Raw genomic sequence first — 13,465 nt, 5'->3', positions numbered from 1 at the left:
AAGCACAGATGTGCGTCTGCACACCCTCATGTCCAGAATGATTGCTGATGGGGTTTTGCGAGGAGGGGAGAGGCGGGGCCGGCTTCCACATCATTAATGAGCGCTAATATTTCAAAGCAGGACGGCGGGCCTGAGCACTGACGGTTATATTAAAAATCAAACGGTGTGACCTTGTTAAGATGGATGCCTGGTTGCTCTGGCCCCTTGGTGCAGCTGAGCTGCACACGGCGCACCGCATTAAAGGTGGCTCTTTGCTTTTTAAAGCATCAGCTGCGGCCGCAGACATACGGGGTGCACAGGGAGCATTACGAGTGGCATTTAATTAAAGAAAAGTAAGCTGTGGGATTTTATAGACTGGCCGGGGATTGCTGGATCTGGTAAGTAAGTGGAAATGGAGGATGCTTGAAAGGCGGCAACGCAGTGATAACTTAACCTTCCTATCATTGTAAAAGTCAGGGCGAGGACACTTTAAGCCCTGCATGCTGCAGAAAATGTTATCTCCTTCAGCTTTAAATGAGCTCGAGGTATAATAAAGTGGAGAATAAAGGGATCCTATAATGAAAACATATCATTTGATTATCAGCTCATTGCTAACAAAATCATGATAATTCTCAAATTGTTGATAACAAAGAAAATGAATGTTGCTAATGGGGGGAAAAAAGACATTAAACAAGAGAAACCATTGGGGAAGGATTAGCAGAGCCTAGTTTCTTTCAGCTGTAGCTGGTCCGGGTCAGACCAGTGATTTATAGGCTGGTAATTAGCCCCAGATGACGATGATAAATGCGTTACACCAACACCTTTCTAGGCTGGCTTGCTAGGTAACATCTGAGAAGCCCGACAAAGCTATCATTTTACTGAAAGCTCTTAATTACCCCGGCACAACTATAAATGGACCACAAACAGACACCCAGCTGTCTTGAAGCGTTGCAATGGGAGGAGATGTGGATTAAAGGGAAGGATAAAATGAAAGCGTTGGCTCACAGGGCCTGGTGAAGATGTGTAGCAGAAAGACAAAAAGCTCGAGGACATCTGTTGTTCCGGCGCTCCCTGGTTATCAAAACTGGCATTTTCCTCAATTGTGTGTTGGGTCCAAAGGTGGAAGATGTAGTAGAGGAGAGAAGAGTGGAACAAGGTTCAAAATAAATGTTCTTCAATAAATGTTAAAAGGTAGTACCTCGACATGTACTATTTGACACAGGTTATACTTGAGGCCATGGATCAAAGTTAAAAGCGATGCAATCTTTTATTATGTTTTATCTTATTTTATTTCCAAATCGATGGTTGATATTTGTAAGCTGACAAAAACTGGAACAAATATAGAGCATTGCAATTCTTTATAAATTTGCCACAGCTCTAGGATTAAATAAGATAAGGTAGTTTACCAACACGTTACTCCTGTTGGAACGGATATAAAGGAAATATATAAAAGAGTTTGGTTCTCAGACAGAGTTTTATCTTGAAGCTGCAGAAGGGTAATATGATAGAGTGTCCAGTCCTGGACAAGGAGCAGCATGACGTGCATTGCATTGCTTCCCTGCACATCAAAGGCCATCTGGCAAATATTGCATTGCCAGTAATGTTGCAAAGTGCCTCAAAGGAGACACTTCCTCCTCCTTGCGGCCCCTGGTCCTTGTTGGACACATGGCATCCTGTGCACTCAGGCTGCCCTTCTCCAAAACCAAGGAGCACACTTTTAGAATCGGCCCTGCCACCTCGCATGCTGTGTCAGCGAGGTCAACTGCGGAGCCGTCTCCCCACTGCCACATTTATTACCCTCACAAGCTTCGTTTAAAACCTAAATCAGGTTTTGTGCGCAGGAAGCCAGTGCTGGGGAAGAAGGCGTTTTGTGATTTGAAATGATTTCCTTTTTAGTTAATAATAGAGTAATGTTTTCATTCGCCTCTGAAGCGTATACAAACACACTTTCCTAAAGAGATGCCCGTATTGCTAGTAGCTGCTTCAGTCTCTTGACGGCAACTTTAGTGATTAGATGATTTTCATTTTTAATTGAATTGATGATTTACTTCACATTTGTCAAGCGTAATGGATCTTGACACAATAAAATCTATCTATAACTTTTGATAAAACTGTCAGAAATGCACCAATGTCCATCTGAAAATAAGATCATCACGCCGTTCATTTCTCTGAAAGACACTAAAAGTAATACATTATAGTTTTAGTATTGTAACATTCGGCCACACTACAGCCAATGCATTTACATTACCTTTAAATTCTTTTATTGAACGAATATAGAGCTAATAAATCTAGTAACTTGCATCGCTAGTGACAATAACGACCTATAGTTTCATCAAGCTTCAGCCTTTAATGACAATGGTGTCAGTGCACGCAAAGAAAACTGCGACGCTTCCATCTTACGAGCTCTCTGGAGAATTCTCCCGGCATATTCAAAACACTGGAAATTACATTACGTTTGACAAGCATTTAAATCTATACTCTGGACACTGTTAATATGGCTGTTCCGTGTCCTGTGAATGTCCTGGCTAATAAAGCTGCTGTTGTTTGATCATAGGATGAAGAGGTAAATCCTTTTTTGAGCCTAAATCCGGCGATCCATATGTGAACAGACTTACTCATTATGTGGTAATGCTTCATTAGACAGACACACAACATAAGGCAGACAGATAAGATCAAACGCAAAGGTGGAGGCTGTGACACATGACGGCGGTTTTGAAGCGGATTCAAATATGTGCCGCTGAGTCTCAGATCCACCTTGTGTCCTTTAGTCTCCTGAGCTACCAGGACGCCTAATTGAGAATCAACTTGGAGGTCATCGAGCACTTTAAAATTCACCGACCGCGCCTCCTGTACCATTTCTCTAGATTGTTGAAATCCATTTTCATCTCTTCTTGTGTGAGGTCAGTTTGTGATGATCTTCCGTACGCTCGTTGCCCATTTCATCTCTTTGTGTGGCGGGACAAACTATCGATGAGGAGTTGCAGGCTGTTAAATTAAACTGAATCCCATCAACCGGAGAAGGATTGCCCGTCCAATGTGAAATGACACATCTGAGGTCCAGTTCAAGAAGGCTCATCTTTGAATTACAATGACCACAAAGGTTAAATCTCAAAACACAATCAACATACGTGAAAGTTCAAGGCTATGTGGCTAAAACAGAAAAGGAGATTTTATTGTGATAACACACACCAGGTAGCATTCAACCGAACCCTAAACAACAACTTGGCCTTCAATGGGGGAAAAAAGCAGTTGAGATGAAATGGTAATATCTTATGGTAATATCTTACCATATAAGTTGAAAAATATTTTGCAGCAGGGTGATACTTACAAATATAGATCTTTTCTGATCGTTGTCACCACCACAGTAGCTATTATCATGTACTAAATGATTTAAGGGATTACACACATTCATGCACTTGTTTTTTGAAGTAATTTTCCATTAGCATTCATATTTTGTAAATGTAAATATTTGAAAAACATATGCACATAAACATATATGCACATATAATGACAAAGCTGTTGTTTTACATCCACACAAACAGCTGAATGTCAGCATTTCTCACATAACACGCTGGGGGGAAATGCACAACGCTGACATGTTGTAGCAAGAAAACCACATGCAATAAACAGCGAGAAGCCGGCGACTCCTGTCACAGGCAGTCACAACACCTAGCTGAGTGAGGGAGAGGGATACAGAGGGGGAGGGAGGGTGTGGGGGTCGTTAGATGGAGGGAGGCCGCCGTCTCTAACCCGCCCGGTGGCTCCGGCTGAACTGTCATCGCCTGGCCGCGTAATTTGGAAACTTTACTGTTTAGAGGTGACAGCCGCCTACGGACACACACCGTACACACTACACAGCTCTACACACACACACACACACACACACACACACACACAAACAGATATTGAGGATGACGAAAGGTTTGGGGTGGTGAGTGGGCACTGTTTGACACTGCCATCTTTGACACCTCCACATCCCTCGGCGTGTCGTGGCCTTCGCAGGCTTTCCTCGCCGTGTCCCTCGGACTCTTTAGAGGACGAGGGATCTATACGAGTGTGTGTACGCATGATAGAGCTGTTGGTGTGTGTAAGCAGCGAAAATGTGTTTCAGCAATTTTATCTATTGACTAGTTGTGGCATAGAAGGGATTTGTCCATCCAAACTGGTTATGCAGAGTACAACTCTCGCCAATAACAATCTGTTAGTGGTTGCAAGTGCTTCCAGAGCCATGAGGGATGAGGGATATCTACCTGACATTGTAGTAAGCATTAGGTGAGTATTTGTGTGCCACTTCACTGCCTAATTGCAGGTGTCCTAGTGTGTGTGTGTGTGTTTGTGTGTAAATGTGAGTGTGTGTTTGGGGTGTAGTGAAGGACACAGACGAAGAGAAAGGAGCGATGAGGAGAACAGCAGGGTTTCCCATAAGCAAGCTGTAAATGGTCCCAGCACCTCCAACTCCCTCTGGCCCCCACCCAACACACACACACACACACACACTTATTCGCACTGTGGTAATTGCCGCGCCGGCTCATTTGAGCTTTGTCATTTCTGCCGATAAGACTGCAGTATTAAAAACGACAAAAGATTGATACACACTCTCTTTCACACACGTCGCACACAGCATCTCCCTGCGACCGGGAGGCAGGCGAGGGCGGGGCTGTTATTGCAGACTCTACAGGCGAGGTAGAACGGAAGTGTGTTATTACACTCTTTTGTGTTCCTGAGGTAGAACAAGCTTTCACGTAAAACAAAGGAGAAATGTTTTGCCTGAGAAATGACCGGGTGAACTGAAGAAAACAATTATTTCTTGACATGTGAAGAAATAAAGGGTGCCTAGCATACCGTTTGTGCGTCTGTCCACTTTTGTTGCACATTCAGCCTTAATGGTGTACAACGACTAGTTACAAAAAAAAACACTTGAGAAATAACAGCAGCGGCCACCGTGTCACGGCACACAACCAGGCGCGTCATCATCACACGGATCTGCTGAGAGAACGGAGCAAATAGTCATTTTTACATTGAAGATAAACAAAGGCGGATGAGAGAGTCGGTGGAGTTAATTGGCAGCGGTGTACGGACAGAATAGTAATGCGGCGTCAGGCGGGGAAACGAGCCGATGCCTGGTCTCGAAATGGAACGTTCACAGTTCATTACCACTTCCCTTCTCTCGCTAATCAAAACGCAAAGCACTACAACGTGTCAACAAGGAAGTGTTTTCATTTTCACTGAGAATATATAGATGAGTGTGTGCTTTTGAGTGCTGCTGAAGAAAAGGCGTAGGTTTGACCGCGTTTTGTTAGTACGTGTGGCTATGTAGCGTGAGGGTGTAGACCGAACGGATTCCGGGTCTGTGTTTGCGGTCATGTGTGCAGCCGGCAGTGTGCGCCTCAGTGTGTGCACCTTTCTGAAATAGGGCTTTACTGCACGTTAAAAACACATGTGATCTTTAAGGAAAGCAAGATGGTTTGGACTCGGAATGAAATGTCAAAATATACATACAAATCTAATAGTATAAATTGCCTTCTTGCGGCATCATCCTGTAGGATAATGTACATATCCGGACCCTTTTGACACAATCAGCCTTCACCCAGAGAGCCCAGTTGTCCAACACTACAGACGGGCAGCGGAAGAAGCTCAGGCAGGCCACAACTCATTTATGCATTTCTCTGGGCAAACGGCGCTTATTAGCTGGAATCAAATGAGCCAACGCGCCTCGTGCCATCGGCGGGGCAAGCACAGAGAAGCTCAGTGTGTGCGTGCGTGTGTGCGTCGCTGTTTGTGTGCGACATGAAAGAGAGAGCGAAAGGGACAAAGCAGAAGCAGGAGAAACAGAACTGCAAAATTCCATTAGAGGAATCTAAAGGCATCACGCATAATGGATGGGCCACGAATCACGCCTGAGAAACTGCGGTGCTCAAAATTAAAAGTATTTTTCAACTCATATTGTGCCCTTGGGATTTTCACACAGCCTATGTGAGACGGCAGCCACTTCCTTTTAAGATGCCGGCTGATTCATTCTGACCTTGTGACTGATTAGTACGTCTGGTACTCTGCTTGCGGCACAGAGAGGCGAAAGAGACTTCAGTCTGGAAAACGTTATTGTTGTGGGAGATGCAGCCGGGCTTGGTCGCTACAAGCTTCTTTAGCTGCTAAAGGCTCCTCTATGTTCACCAGCTAGCTGCTAACTAGGAGTGCAGTGGGTATGTTTTGTTCGAAACAGCAACCTGCTACCAAAAAAAGAAAAACATTCCTATTATTCATTTTTTTAAAATCTTAACAGGGTCGCTTTGTAGCAAAGCAAAGATGCCACGTAATGATTGTGTGTTACGTCGCCCCTGGAATCAAAGGCACCTTCAAAAAAGTCATTTGCGCCTTTGTCTTTACATTCCATTACGTCAGCTACTATGCCGAGGAACCTAATTTGCACTCCAAGGTTGTGTTTCACGCTAACCTCTACTTCCCAGTCTCTCCCTCTCTGCCAGTTTGGGAAGTATCCTCGGTGAGAGCTGGACCTCATTACTCTCTGCTGAGTCTTTTGGCCTTAAGGCTGCAGTCCCTTGTCCTCCATTTCCCGGTCCCTGACTCCCTGTCATGCTCGGGGCCCGAGCCTTATCTCTCCAATACACAAAGCTCCCGTGGATCTGTGCTGCTGTCCACTCGCAGCACGTTGTTCCCTATCGCCTCCTTCCCACGTGGCGCAGGTAGAACATTGTGCACACTCGCCCCCGCAATTAGAACAAAGACACAGCACGAGGTGCAGATCCCTGAGACTGTGAGGGTTAGGGCAAGTGCGAGTTCCATACACGCTGCATGGTGTTTTTGTTCTTTTACTTTGCTTCAATAATTCAGCTTCATTGAAATGTAAATAACAGTGAACTTAAATGTCAAAACGTCCACTTTCTCTGTATGGAGCGATCAGCACATGTGTAGAGCCACAGTTGCAATGTGGAGTGAAGACACATTCAGAGCATTCCTGAGAGCACCTGAATGTGACATATTTTTATATAATGACAACGCACAAAGACATGCCTTAGCGCTTGAGGTTGTATAGAAATAAATGGAAAACAGAAAGAAAATCCATTTCTCGCTGCATATGAAGACTGAACATCATTGTAACAGCAGTGAATAGCTTGCAGCTAACTCGTGTTTGTGATAAACACGGTGTCACAAATGTAATACGGACACATCCAGTAAATACACAAATAAATTCTGTCACAAGTTAATCTGCATTTTGCTAGGTCATTTCCGATTTGGCATTCTGCACCCTCGATCCAATTTAAGGAGAGTGTCACGGAGAAGGGGGAATTTATTCCGAGCCAATAAAAAAAACGGCGCTTGGTGAAAATCACCATCGGCAAGTCATTAAAAGCAGGAGAGGAGCGGAGCGCGTGGAAATGGCTCGTAGGCTCCCCGGGTGCTGCTCACAACAAGAGACCTGGACACGTAGACCAAGGCTCTGATGAATTGAGCCATAAAGGTGATTGGCTAGAATGAAAATCTGCGCCTCGGAGGCAAAAACACATCCTTTTGATTTGATTTCACCACCGCACCGAGCGGACGGCGGCGCTCAACCTGGAAGGAGACGATACACGGGAACAAACAAGAGATTCGCACCGTGGCTCAGCGTGAATTCCAACATCAAACCTGGCTGGCAAGTGAGACAAACCGAGCCTGTGGGATGCATAAGCCTTCATCACCGCACTGCTACTTGTTGTCAGGTTACAAATGCGAGGCCCCGGGTTCCATGTGTGATTTTGGAGCAGCGGCTGACTGCTAATTACCAACCCAGGCAACACGCAGCCATTAAAAACGCAACCCAGAGTGTCTGCTGAGCTAATTTGTCTAATTACCTCTTTGTAACTCATGAAAAGACCCAACATTACCCTGAAGGCTTGCTTTCGGAGTGGGAGCCGTGTAGATGGTAAATGAAAACTTTGGTGTCTCACTACAGCCATACGAGTGTGTCTATAGCGGCGAAGGCACTGCGAGTATAGGAACGATTGTGAGGGGGAGGTTGCGGATCCCCTGTTGGGTGATGCTGTAACTGTTTCTATATACCGGAGATTCCTCCCCCATGAGGCAGCCACCCACATCCTGCAGACAAGACGCTTGTTTATTTTTCTCCCCATTAATGCTTTTTTTTTTTTTAGTTTTAGCAAATTTATCAGGAAAACCAATATCTGGAGGCAGTGTAGGCCTTCGGTCGGTCTAATACATTGTGACGCAGCCGTCACAGGCATGAGGGCCTGTGGCAGCATCTCCAACGGAGGAGCAGAGGGGAGTTGGGCGTTGCCTCTGTAACATGTGTCAGTTCACGGAAATGTAAGAAGTCCTGAAAACAAAAGCTCCTCCCATTATTAGGATTTTTAAAAGGGATGCGTTTAAGAATTGAGTACTGTGTTTGGAGAAGAATATTCATTCAAAGCATCTGGGTTTCAACTTGCACCTCACATACAGTACGTAAACCTCCATCACATCACCTGAGCCTGAATGACAGCAGCGGAATGGAGCATAGTAAGTCATGGATGATCAGGGACATAGAGAATAATAACGAGTCGGATAAAGAACCAACCGGATAATGCCATCTTCTGCCTTCCTTCCTTCTTGCTCTTTTCAACAACAGGAAAGGCGGGTTCTCTGAGTTTCAGCATAGCAACTGCTAGTAGCTTGGCAACTTGGCTATTTTGGGATCAGAACTGCTGCATACGTCGGGCCAGACTCATCTCTCAGACCCTGAAGTACCGTCTAATCTCTGAAGTCCCATACGGGGGCCCTCATAGGGGCCCAGTGCCGGGGGCACAACTGTAAAGATAACCTGTCACACAACAGGGAAATACAAACTGTGATTGTGTATATTTGTGTTTGGCTCTAAGAGGCTTAAAAACGTTATAGTTAGTTGACCTGTTTACTCTGAGCAGATTCAAAAGCGAAAAGTCGTAATCGTCGTAATAAAACTTCCTCAGCCTCAGATTTGCAATCGGAAGATAAAGCAATGTCAGTGTGGTTTGTGATGCATCAGTCCTGACTCAACACGCTCATTTGTGGAAAGCGTGGTGCACTCGGGGCCAGCCAGAGATGTGTCAACTGAAACTTAGACACAACCTCAGAGATCTGATGTGGCCCCTTTCTCTGCTAGCTCTTACTCACCACGCCTCAACCCTCTGCGCTCGTACTCATTTTTTGTAACCAGGTGAGATTTTATCAGGCCTCCTCCGCCAGTAACCACTATCGCTTGTGAAATTTCAGAAGGCAAAGCGCGTGGGAACCACAGTATCGGCCGTGCTCATCTCGCCCGGCACCTTTACAGACGCGCGGGCGGTTTCTGAAGAGGCGAGAAAAGCTTGAAAAAGAGCATAGCGGAGGCCAGCTCACCACAAACTGACAGTGGAAATATTTCATACAATGTTCGGCTGCTCGTCTCTTGCTTCCGTCCTATTCTCTGCTTGCTTTCTTTGTTCAAAACCTCTGCAAGACTATAGCGGCTCATTGCGAGATCAATTTACAGCAACAATAAATAACTTTTGGGGAGAGGCCTCCCTTTGCATGAATCTGCAGAGCAAAGTGATGAGAAGGGGTGCTGGATGTGATTGTGATTGCCGGCTTAAAAGCCCCTATCAATCAGACCATTCTTAACGCCTGGAGGGACAAAAAATTGAGCTGAATGATGGCCTCTCCCCGCGGGCCCACATTATGTGCACTACAGCGGCATTCAGTGCAAGTATATTCTTCCAACCGGCTAAACTGCCGCTCTACATTCAATATCCCCATCAAAGTTAATTCTCTGCTCTTACAATTGCGCTGGCTTATTGAGTTTCAGGGTTCCGATAAATACAGCATGAGCTCCCAGCACTGATGCACGCTAACGCAAAGTAATCCCCCGGGCGCTACTGAGATGCACTCTCTCAGTGAGCGGAAAGCTAATCCAGTGGAGTTGTGATCTAAACCTTTGAATCTCAGCATGAGCAAGTACGGTGTGGGTGGGGAAAGGATGGAGTTAAACGTATTCACGGCTTCGACGGCTCTCAGTCGCTGCAGAGGTGCCACGAATCCTGATAACTTTAATTGTGAATGTTGGCTGATTGATTTAAAGCCCTGGAACGGCAACAATGTTTGGTGTCCTCGTTCACAGGATTTTCTCTCAGCAGCAAGGGATCTTTTGCGATTGGACTCGGAGTTAGACTTTCAAGTACACAATTTCTAATAGGTGATATGTTCTTGTCCCTCTGATCCCTAGAGGTGCTGCCATCTCTTTTCTTTACTCCTACCGAATGCATTAGCATAGCTAGCAGTGCAGGGGCGTCGGTGGCTCCATCAGTAATGTCATGGGCACTTTAACATGATGAAGCACGGCGCGGCCCCGCTGGCATGAATAATTCACATTACCACGCACCCAGAGAGACAGCGAGAGAGGGATTGACTTTGCAACAATGAATTGTGGGAACAGATGTGTGGTTTTTAAGGCGCGCAGGCCTCTGTTTTGGGTGAGCGAGCAATTTTAATTCAATTTGATATTTCTCTTTTAAAGTGAGGCGAGACCTTGAGCTCGGCTGAGGAAAACGAATAGGGGGGGATCAGAAGAGGGAGCCATAGCTATAGGGTGGGAGGGGAGAGGGGTGGAGATCCTCCCCGCCATCCATCACAGTGGCACTTCAATGATTGTCAAATAAGTAGCCCTGTCCAAACCCATCTTTTATCATTATGTATGAATGAATCTATCTGGGGATCACATCATCCAGCACATGGGAGGGCTCCATCTCATATACATGATAGGGAAGACAATATGGAAATGGGATACATGATAGCAGAATGGCTCGGATGGGGAGATGGATTCACATCAATGGCTGAGAGAATGGACCACTATTTGATCTGAGCACTCAGTCTACCCCGTCAGTCTCCGAAATAGAAAATGTACAGGCTACCCCTCCCATTACTAAAAGGTACGGTCTGAACTTAATGCAACACATTCATTTTTGTCTACTAATAACTGCCGAAAATAGCTCTTCAAGTGGCACTGACAAATCTCTCACTTTGCAAAAGATGTTCCATTACCGCTCTTGGAATAGTTAACATAATAATGTCCACACTCCCCATGCTTTAAGGTCGAGGCAGTTCAACAGATAGCTCAAGGCCCTTGACTCCAAAGCCTTCATAATAACTTTAATGTAAATAATTCAGCAAAGGTGGGTTTGTTGGCTGCGGCTGTGTTTGCAAAAGCTGCTTCCAATCCAGTTCCAGATTGTCACAGGGCCTTCCAAGATGCCAAACAAACCCACCTTAATCTCTGCTAATCATACTTAAGCATGAACGCCTCGTGTGGAAATGCCTGGTTAAAACGAAGCGACTTTGTCCCCATTTCGGGGGCAAACGCTGTTACAATCCAGAAATCCTTTAGGCCACAACAAAGACGAAACGTGATGCAGAGACATCACATGCAGTGCAGCACACACAGCATATAAGTCGCAGGAAGCCGAACCCCACATCACAAACACCATGTTTGTTGACTATATGAAACACTGCAGATAATGAATTTAGGCTGCTACATTTCGAGATGTGCAAAAAGATAAAGCTGTTATAAACAAGGAAAAAAACAACGACGATAACATCAGTGATTGGTTGTGATTAACATCAGCCTCCTCACAGGTCCCAGAAATTCAAATTACAAGCCTGATGTAGGCAGTGCCAGGGACCATCCTAATATTATTATTATTCGAGACGGAGCATAACCCAACGGCGGTGTGATTACATTTGACTTGCAATGATTTTCCCCCCTGCATGAAAAAACAACAGCTTGGAAAACTAATAGACGAATTCCCCAAAGTAGGTTTGTTGCTCTCGCCTCGCTTTAAATAAATCTCATCAGTGCAGAGAAAATGTTTTGATTTTTCCTGCATTTAGAAAGTGGAAATAAAAGTCCAACACATCCGTCCCTCACCTTTGCGGGGTGCAGTGCAGTGGAGGAAGGGATTCATCACACGCGGCACGGTAAAGTGCCCCTGTATCCGCCACAGTGCTCCCACTCGCATCATTATCCTCATCGCCTTTCACTTCCCCAGCTGAGCCCCCTTTTGGAAACGGGGGCTCACACATCGGCGGCGGGTAAACACCTTTAAAAATATCTGACACCCCGCAATGGAAGAGACAACACTTCCGCATTGTTGGGAGACCCCTGGCGCTGTGCTGGGTTTGTGGAAGAGTAAGCCATTGTCTGGCGTCACCTAATTGGATCAAGTTTGTGTAGAGAACAGATGTGTACGGCTGGCTGATGTAAACACTGCACCAGAAGACGCCAGGGCTGAAATTGCTCGGAAAATCGTTTCTGCCGTAGAACAAGGGGAAATAGCAGAGAACTATACAGTATAAAAGAACATTTGTCTGGCAGTCGGAAAAGTAATGAACACTTTCCCTTTGGTTTGGATTCAAACAGGTCCCAATGGTGTGTGTTCAGCGGGGGGCCATTCGTCCGTGTGGAACAGAGAGATGGGGAAACATGCTGAGGCACTCTGCATGGCAGTGATCCTAGCCCAAGTCATGACCCTCTGCAATGGACAGAAATCATACCTTGGAGACGGAGCATTGCTGATCAAATAGCTGGCAAAAGATGTCATTGGGTGTGAGAGATTTCAGCCCTGTCTTTTCTGCATGGGAAACATTGGCATAAACAAAGAGCAATAAAGAGAGACACAGAGAGACGAGGACGTTCTACTTCCAATCAAGAATCTGCCTCCCATCCGACACAGCTTGATTTAACCTTGAAGAGTAATGAGTTCTGACTTGCTTAAATGTTAGCATTCTTAAATCATCAGGAAGTGCCTCCAAGGAGCCGATAACCACTGTGCCAAATTGCTGCGCTCACTAATTTCATTTCTCCCTAGCATTTCCTTGCAGTTAGTGTCGATTATTCAAGAACAGGCATTTAATGCTGCCAGGTCCCAGGGGTGTTACATTAAAATGTAATAACATGCAATATAAATGAAAACAAAAAACATTATTTCTTCCCCCCGCAACTTTCTTCCCGCCTCCCTTTTTCTCTGCCACCTCTCTGCCTTCCTCCCTCCCCAATCTCTCTCCACCCTCCCTCCATGGTGGGAGTTCGAATCTAATTCTCAGCCCATCTGGCAGGCGTAATGAAGGCGGGCCGGGCTTGCGGTGCCCTGCTGCCATGGCTCGATGGAGCAGGAGGCTAGCTGGCAGATTGGGCCGCGATGAGTGGAGGGGAGTCGGGGAACCTGCTGGGTGAGTAAGCCAGCCCAGTTAATCTCCCATGTGCCCCAGCGTGATCGGGCCAAGGCCAACTACACTGAAGGCACAGTGCACGGGGTCTGCAGCGTGGATGTTCACAGGCAGAAGACTGGAGGGGGAGTCTGGCAGTCATTAACATTTCCTGGCATTTAGCTCACTCTTCCATGAAATGCGACTTTCAATGAGTAAAACAGTAAAACAACCTCCATGTTAAAGCCCGCCCAAATTATTAACAACCAACAATCAG

The 13,465-nt window shown here is 45.7% G+C and overlaps 1 protein-coding gene across 35 annotated transcripts in view; it reads right to left on the bottom strand.

Annotated features, from left to right (window-relative positions):
* The window catches only part of fbrsl1 (fibrosin-like 1), a 269,377-nt gene that overhangs the window by 106,478 nt on the left and 149,434 nt on the right, over positions 1-13,465 (bottom strand). The gene's annotated exons all lie outside the window — the stretch shown is intronic.

The sequence above is a fragment of the Gasterosteus aculeatus genome, chromosome 13, assembly GCF_964276395.1.
Source record: "Gasterosteus aculeatus chromosome 13, fGasAcu3.hap1.1, whole genome shotgun sequence".
NCBI classification, from domain to species: Eukaryota; Metazoa; Chordata; class Actinopteri; order Perciformes; family Gasterosteidae; genus Gasterosteus; species Gasterosteus aculeatus.
Note: the sequence above shows the minus strand (reverse complement) of the source record. Positions and strands in the feature narration are given on the sequence as shown.